The 8,273-nt window shown below is 42.4% G+C and overlaps 1 pseudogene; it reads left to right on the forward strand.

The window, feature by feature from the left end:
• Nucleotides 1-5,421: 5,421 nt before the first annotated feature.
• On the forward strand, nt 5,422-6,234 carry LOC148002448 (Y-linked testis-specific protein 1-like; annotated as a pseudogene).
• The last annotated feature ends 2,039 nt before the right edge of the window (nt 6,235-8,273 follow it).

Raw genomic sequence — 8,273 nt, forward strand, 5'->3', positions numbered from 1 at the left:
AGGAACAAAAAACAAAGCATTGAGTAAATAGTGGCAGAAGTATAGGGTCATTTTGTTAAATGTAGCTTACCTTCAGATCCACTGTTTTCTTTTATTTTGTAAACATTCAATTTAAATACTCTTCTTCAGTATTTTTCATCCTGTCATTGACTCTATGTTCAAAGCTCTATACCATAACTAGCATGATTATTAAATTTAAAACCAAGAATTATGCATGTGTCGATCACTTTCTGCATTTCCTTATTTGTGGTTTATACTGTTCCCAATGGCCATGTTTTGTTGAAGTCATGAAGAATTTCTGGCTCATTTGATGAAAATTTTCTCAAAGCATATATTATCCATAGTTTTAAAATGCTGTGCATATGTTTAATAGTACTGGATATTATAGTTAAAAATCATCTAGATAAGGAATTTTTGCATGAATATCATAACATGCTAAAATACTAAAGAGAAAACGCAGAACAGCTAGATATTTATTAAATATTTTTACTCTTATAGAGTTTGTAACTTTACAAAATATGAGCAAATCACTTCTTTCTGTGAAATTCACATTCATGAGCTATTATATTCTAATCAAATGCTGTAAATGTCTGATATAGAGGATATATGATACGTGACTCCTGTGCAGGGCCACTTGAGCTTCGAAAGGGGTCTCATTCCAAGGGTTAAGAACCACTGATCTGGACTTAGTGGGAGGCCCTTACCGACGTAGATGGGTTGCCCAGTGTTGCCTGGGAGAAGTCTCCATCTCTGGAAGGCAAAGGATCTTCCAAAATTAGGCTTTTTCCTGGGTCCCTCTGTAATAGTGGACACACTCTTGATGGTTACTGATGGATCAACTGACTCCAGGCAGTTTTCTTTTACATCCTCAAAGATGAGGATTCTAAACAGGGTTCTGCTAGACAAAAGCAGTGGCTGAAGCTATCACTAGTGATCTTTCCCCTTCCCTAATGGCTCCTTGTCCCCACAAGGCCAACAGTAGATGTCCGAGTGCCTCCCAAGCTGCACCTTTCCAATCTACACTCTTCCTCTGTGCTGTTTCTTTCACGAAGAGCACACATGCTAACCCTGAAACTATCTAGTCTTCACTCAGCACTAACAACCTAGTCCTCTCTGCCAGCTTCGCTTTCCCATATGACCTGGCTGATCACAATTCTGAGACATGTTCACGCTTGTATGTCCAAACATAATGGCATCAATTGCCTAGTCTATAATGACACAGATCTGTATGATTCTGATTCAGAAGCCTGTAAATCCAAGATGAATAGACCATCGGCAGAGGAAGGAGTTCTTGTGGGATGTTGTCACCACAGAAGGGATCCAATGGGCTAGAAAGACAAGAGAGGGAGACATACTCCCTTTCATAATTTAACCTTTTCCACAATAGCATCATTAATGGATCTTTATTTGTAGGTCACATCCCTCTTGACCTAATCAATTCTTCACAACTACATTCACACTGGGGATTAATCTTCAGAAAATTACTTTTGTGCGAACACATTCAAACCAGAGATGAGGGTGAATATTTGGATATCTACAGTGGGTGTGGGCATTATTCTTCCCACATCGTGTACCCGTAAGATCTCTAACTACCTCCTTCCCCGTGGTACCCTCACTGAATGATGTGAATTCCGGGTGATTTGTGAGTTATGACACCAAAGCTCATTGCCATATCCTGTCACCAGTATCAAGCTCAAAACAGCAAGAGCCACCTGTGGGAAAGAAAATATGAATAAACTTTACGATATCTCTAAACTATAATCCCCCAATTCAATCAAAACATTGTTTTAGACTCAGTTCTCTTATATCGATGAGCTTTTAATGTTCAAGTCAGTGGGTTTGTTGCAGGTTTATATGGTACATTAGCCATCTTCATCCTTACAACTTACCTCCATTTCTACCTGCATACACACACACACATACACATACACACACACACACACACACACACACACACACACAAACACCATGCTGCTCCAATTCCTCTTCCTAAATGCCCCCTTTCACTTAATATCCCTTATTAAAATCTAAATTTCGTAATGGTCTGTTTGAGTCTGGCGTGTTTCACTTAACATATTGTATTTTACAGTTTTATCCGGTTTTTCTGAGAACAAAACCCTTTCCTCTTACACATAGATGAAAATCAAATCAATGTACATCATATTTTTAAGCCATTAATCCAGTGATCAACAGCTAAGGTTATTCCAATGGCTTGTCTATTGCACACAGTATGGCAATCACATTGGATGTGCAGGGGTCCTGGTTAGTTTTTATTGTCAGTTTGACTCAACCTGGGAAGATGGAGTCTCAGCTGAAGAATTGCCTCCATCAGATTGGCCTTTGGCCACATCTGTATGGAATTTTTTTTTGATGGTTAATGTGGAAGGGTCTAGCCCACTATGCATAGTGTCATCCCCTATGACACTATGAGGTTTTATGAGAAGGAAAGAAAGCTGAGTAGGTCATGTATAGCAATCCAGGACTCAGCATTTCTAAGTTGTCTCTGCTTCCTTTCCTGCCTCTAGAGTCCTGCCTGAGTTCCTGCCCCAACGTCGCTCAGTAACAGACGGGAACCTAGAAGATAAAGTGAGAAAACTCTATCCTCCTCAAGTTGATGGGTATGATGAGATTATTCTTCTTGTTGCTTACTTTTCCTTCCCTGTTTTAAAACTTGTCTCTGTTTATTGTTCTTAGAAAGATGATATCACATGTTTTTTCAAGGGCTCTCTGTCTCTCTCCGTGTCTCTCTCTGTCTCTGTCTCTATCTCTCTCTCTGTATTTCTGTGTTTGAGTGTGCATATGTGTATGTTTGTGTGTGCATGGGTGTGTGTTTATGTGTGTATGTATGTGTGTGTTTGTGTGTTGGTGTATGAATGAGTGTTTCTGTGTGCATGTGCGCGCGCATGTGTATGTGTGTGTGTGTGTGTGTTTGTGTGTTTGTGTGTTTGTGTGTTTGTGTGTGTGTGTGCTTTCCGGGCTTAAAAAATTCCCCAAGGCTGTAAATATCAGCAGGTGCCTAGAGAAGGAAGATGAAGGGGAGAAAAGGGGGGAAAATCATGTCATTTGAGTTAACCCCACATTGAGGTCAGCCACATAATGGACCAACAGTCACATAGTGGCAGAGGACTTATAAGAGCAGAGCGAGAGTAAAACTCAAACTATGAAGAAAAATGTGCTTAAAACTAAGATAGAGGGGAGAAAAAGAAGACGGGGCACTTAGAAAAGTGGACAGATTTTAAAAAGCTGCCATAAGTTGTTAAGCTCTAAGTACATTTAAAAAAATTATAGTGTTAAAGAGGAAGGGAATTATTGGGAAGAGGGAAGGGAGGGTCAGAGTGTAGTGGGCACAGGGGAGGGTTCTGAAAAGAACTTTGTGACACAAACAACTAAAGTGTCCTGTAATTTATAGGTAAATCCAATACTTACCTGCATTCAGTATTCTGTCTACCCATATTTCAAAAATAAAATTACCTCATCAATTTCATTCTGTTTTACTGCATTTGATCTAATAAATTCCTTGTAACCAGAAAATCTGGTAAATTTTAAAGACATTTAAAATATGACTGGTCGATATCGGGTTTGTCATAAATTTATCCCGACCTTGGAAGCAGGTCCAGGAGCTAATATTTCCTCGCTCTTTGCAAAGAATCCATAATACATGATTGCCATTGACTTCAATACAAGGTATTTAATCCTGTCAAATTCCAGTTTTGTTTGAATAAAAATCCCGTCCTCTAACTGTGGGTTTTGATAAAGCTAATTTTGGTTTGCTATCCAGTCTCCTGGCTCGGAGAGAGAGAGGCTAGCAATATTTCTGATACGGAGAACAGCTTAAAGATAACCAAAGGAAAGATAGGAGCTGGGAAAATAACCACCAAGGATGTTGGTGACTCAGAAAACAACGACTTTTTCAGAAAATAAGTGCATGAAAAGAGCTACTTGGGCAGACTGTGACTCGAGTCATCAGAATATGAGGGTGGGGACTCTATTTTAAGTCTCCAAGAAGCTACATGAGAAGCCAAAACCTAGATGGTGGAAGTTTCTAAGCGTAACTAGGGAAGGAACAGGCCTGAGAGGGGTCTATGACGTAAGTAGAGCTTGGATGATGTCACAGAGCACTGGTCAGAGGTTGCGCTTCTCTTCCACTTGGGAGCGCGAGACTCCCTTGAAGGTGGGTTCAGTATCTACCCCGTGGGGTGTGAAAGCCAGTTCAGCTCCTGAACCCCACAATTGTTCAACAGCCTTTTGGAGCCTGACCTGTTTCAGAAGGCAGAATCTGGACGACCAGGGCATTTTCTTTCAGTAAATACGTTCATGAAGATAACTGGGACCCTTGTAGCCCAGAAAGCTAAACGTTTTCCTTCTTACAGCAGGTAACCGTATGTTCTAATGCAATCCACGTTTGAGAGCTTGGCGGATGGTCTAGGCTAGTCAGTCTCCGGAATTTCTTTTCCTTTGCTAACAATATCTGATTCATAATACTACTAAAATGTCAAAGCTCCTCTCTGTGCCTGTGCATTATAGGAGATAATATTTCTTTTTTGTTGTTGTTGTTTTTGTTTTTGTTTTTTTGTTTTTTTTTGTTTTTTTTTTTTTTGGAGCTTAGGACTGAACTTGTGGTTGCTAGGCAAGTGCTGTATCACTGAGCTAAATCCCAACCCCAGGAGATATTATTTCTAAATGGCTGTTGTTTCCTAGATAAAAGACTCTTGTTGCAATCGAAGATGCAACAGCTTCGAGGAATAAACCTGGGGCTGAGTCTGGATGCACAATACAGAAAGCCAGAGGACTGGTCTTCTTTGTCTCTGGGCAGATACTTGTGAATGTTGCCACATAGCTCATAGTTAGAGGGTAGAAGAGGGGTGTGGCCACCCTTCTGGCTCCTTTGCTATCTTTTCTCTGTTCTGCTTGATTAAAGTGGGGACAGGGATACTTAAAACCACACTGACATAGCCATTCAAGGAGAGGTTCCTCAGCAGAGGCAAAGTGCCTCGAGATGAAGAAATGTGTCTGAATATGTTATTCTTAGCTGTAGAGAACCATTTGTTCATTTCCCTTTAAACTTTTGATTTTGATTTTTGAGACAGGTTTTTTCTGTGGGTAGCTTTGGCTATCCTGGAACTAACTCTGTAGACCAGACTGGACTTGATCTCACAGAGGTCTGCCTCCCTCTGCCTCTTGAGTGCTGGAATTAAAGGTGTGCTCCACCATTGCCCAGCCCTCCTACGAACTTCTGAGTACGACAGAATTAGATACAGATGCTCCAACCTGTTTACCATCGCCTTCCTCACCTACTCCAAAGTTCTCTTAGACAAGAGCCTTGGCCCAGTGCCCTCCCTACCCCATCCCCACTAATTTTGCATGCACTCATATGACAGAGGCAATAGCATTTTGTCTGGTTTAAGCAGGTGAGCTCTTCAAACCCAGGCCATGCGCAAGTATGAAGCCTGATTACAGAACGATAGCCACAAGACAGTTGACCAATAGATCTGTGGCCGACCACACTAGGTCTACAGCCATGAAGAAGAGGATGTATCTGAGGAGGATGAGCACACCATCCTTCCAGAAGAAGAGGAGGAGGAGGCTTTCTTCCCAGTCCCTGGGGAACATTGTGGGATGCAGAATTTCCCACGGATTGAAGGAACGTGATGAGCCTGTCACCCAATGGAAGGCCATCATTCTAGATCAACTGCCAACAAATCCCTCTCTCTATCTGGTCAAGTATGATGGAATTGACTGTGTCTATGGACTTGACCTTCACAGCGATGAGAGGATTTTAAAGCTTAAGGTATTGCCTCACCAGTAGTGTTTCCTCAAGTGAAAGACACCCATCTCACAAGTGCCATAGTTACCCAAGCTGTGGAGCATAAATTAGAGGGCAAACATGGCTCTAAGGACAACTGGAGAGGGTTGGTCCTAGCCCAGGTGCCGATCATGAAGGACTGGTTTTACATCACCTACGAGAAAGATCCAGTCCTATACATCTACCAGCTCCTGGATGATTACACAGAAGGTAACCTCCGTATCATTCCAGAGACTCCTCCAGCAGAGGTGAAGTCAGACGTTGACAGCGACATCTTAACAGGTCAATGTGTGCAGTTCACCAGAAGCGACGGGTCCAAAAAGATCGGCAAAGTCATTTACCAAGTTCAATCCAAGCCTTCCGTGTACTTCATCAAGTGTGATGGCGACGTCCACATCTATGTGTTTAATCTGATGGAAAAGATCTGTTAAGGTGAAATTCACAAAGTGTGGGGGACATAGATGGGGAATTTATAGGATTGGGGGGAAAATGTTTGCTTTTCTGTGTTTCAGGTGCAAAAGGGCCTTTGACAACCCCAGTATCTTTTCCAGTGGAATTTGTTTTTGCTCTAAAAATTAAAATGTGTGATGTGACGTGTTGTGTGTGAACACTTTGGTGGAGGAGACGGACTGTGGTGGATGGAACATGGAGAGGTAGCCGGAAAGGTCAAGGCTGTGAACAGTAAATCTGATGTCACATAGACTAAAACAAACAGGACTGAGCTGGTCTGGTCTTTAGGGAGAGAAAAGAACTGGAGATGACGCTTAGAGGAGTAGGGATGGCACGGGGGGAAAAAGATGGATGTTTAGGAAGCAGTGGAGAGGGGCCAGACATATATAGACTCTCTGAGGTGATGTTTGAGGGAGAAACAGACTGTTGGGGAAAGAGGGGCAGGTAACAGGGAGGTGGTCTTGGAACTCAAGGGGAAACACAATGAACTGATCCAAGCAGACTCAGAATCAGAGAAGGTCGGGGATTGTTTGACTAACGAAATCTAATGAAACCTGTTTCTCATCTGTAGATGTATTATTTTTAATTATATGGATGGGGGCAGGGCATGAATACAGGAGACCACAGAGACAAGAATAGTCAGGTCCCCTGGTGCTGGAATTAAGGGTGGGTTGGAAGCCATTGGACGTGAGCTCAAAGAACAAATCCACGTCCTCTTTCAAAGCAGACGAGCTCTTGATCCATTGGTCATCTCTCCAGGCCCCTAAAGTCATCTTTTCAAATACATCCAACCTTCACATGCAGAGAAGAGACCAGGATGAGGGTAAGAAAGATTAAATTGATAGGGATGTGGAAGAAAGACTAAAGAACACATGAGGGAGTAGAGGACACTGAGGGACGAAGGATTTCCAAATGGAGTTCTCAAAAAGTGAAGCAGGAGACCAGGAAGAACAGAAAGGGTCTAGAATGAGTTGAACTTGGGCAGCATCCATATTGGTCTCTTTGGTTCCTTAAAGAACAGCCAAGACATCACTACAGAAGGTGGATGTGAGGTGGAGGCTTCCCCGGAGGACATTTTGTCGAGGATTACTCAAGAGTAGTGAATGCCAAACTAAGTTTATATCTATCAATTCCTGAAAGTATCATAAAGCCCATTATTTTGTATGATCAGTAAAAAGTAATTCAAAAGGGAAGATGAGGATGTCGTGAGCTTATGTCAGGTGTTACGTGGATCCTGTGTTTAGCTTTCCTGAGCACGTTAGACTCTGTTGCATCCTGTAATATTTTTTGAGGTCTCTGCTCAATGCCCCTAGATGACCACAAAGAGCTCCTGCACTGGCTTGTCTTGCCTTGATCTCCTTCGACTGGATGACTTCCTACACACCTGTGGGCCCTGTTACCGTAACTAGCCCCAGGAAGTTCCTGTCTTTTACTCACATGAAAGCTTATCATCAGCAAACTTCTGACGGTGCCTCCAATGCAGAGGTGCTGAGCTCTTTCCTATACCATTTGCCGTGACTTTAAAATGCTTTTCGGTTCCTCACTCCTCCTGAGAAGCCCTTGTGCACTTTATGGGGTCTCTCTGAGCCACATCTACACTCCAAGAGTGTCTTTGGAGACAACCTTATCTCGGACTCATTCACTGCTGTTTCTTCTCTCAACAATAAGTTTCTCACTGCAGGACTTGAAAGTACTTTCTATCGTTGATTAATTCTGCTATTTGGGATTTTTTATACTGGCTGCTTGTCTGACGGTTTCATTGCTGCTAAAAGACACCATGACCAAGGCAACTTATAAGGGACAACATTTTGGGGGGGGGGGTTCTTTTATTTTCAGAGCTGGGGACCGAACCCAGGGCCTTGCGTTTCCTAGGCAAGCACTCTACCACTGAGCTAATCCCCAACCCCAAGGGACAACATTTAATTTGGGCTGGCTTTCAGGTTCAGAAGTTTAGTCTATTTTCATCAAGGCAGGAAGCATGGAAGCGTCTAGACAGACATGGTGTTGGAGAAGAAGCATA

This window comes from Rattus norvegicus, chromosome 11 (genome assembly GCF_021556685.1).
Source record: "Rattus norvegicus strain SHRSP/BbbUtx chromosome 11, alternate assembly SHRSP_T2T, whole genome shotgun sequence".
Classification (NCBI taxonomy): Eukaryota; Metazoa; Chordata; class Mammalia; order Rodentia; family Muridae; genus Rattus; species Rattus norvegicus.